The sequence below is a fragment of the Gekko japonicus genome, unplaced genomic scaffold, assembly GCF_001447785.1.
Source record: "Gekko japonicus isolate JY-2015 unplaced genomic scaffold, Gekko_japonicus_V1.1 scaffold1801, whole genome shotgun sequence".
Classification (NCBI taxonomy): Eukaryota; Metazoa; Chordata; class Lepidosauria; order Squamata; family Gekkonidae; genus Gekko; species Gekko japonicus.
The window spans coordinates 206,446-207,083 of record NW_015163143.1 but is presented as its reverse complement, the minus strand read 5'-3'; positions in this window follow the sequence as shown (position 1 = coordinate 207,083).

The window sequence follows — 638 nt, the reverse complement described above, 5'->3', positions numbered from 1 at the left end:
GAGGCCCCAAGGTATGGTTCCCAACCTCCAGGTGAGTGAGTCTTGGAATTCTTCTGGAGTTATAACTGACCTCCAAACCCACAAAGATCAGTTCCTCTGGAGGAAATGGCAGATTTGAAGAGCAGACTCTATGGCAAGGTCCAAGCAAGGCTCTGCCCCTAAATCTCCAGGAATTTTCCTTCCCGGAATTGGCACCCTTACCCCAGCAAGTTGCAGGGAGCTCTGAGGCAAGCTCCTATGCCTCATGGTAATGGATTGGCCAAGTGTCTCTGGTCAGCTGTAGGCCTTCTGCCAGGTTGTGAGTCATGGTTGATGCCCAGCCACACCTATCCTTGATGCTGGCTATGGTAAGCAGCACCTGCAGAAATCCCAGAAGCCAGAGAGGTGGCTGAAGAGGAGTCCCAGAGTTCAGAGAGTAGAGCATTAGTGTCCTGCATTGACCCTTTCCATGGTCAGTGGAATCAGAAGGCATTATGCAAAATAGCAAATGTTGTAGGACAAATAATGGGAACAAAACCAATGTACAAGTTTAGTCAACTTGTGTAATTTAAACATGCTGAAGAATCCATAGGATTTGAATTGCCCTTGGTGCAAAATCTTGATTTTTTTAAAAAGGGCATATGCCGCCCCTTGACTGT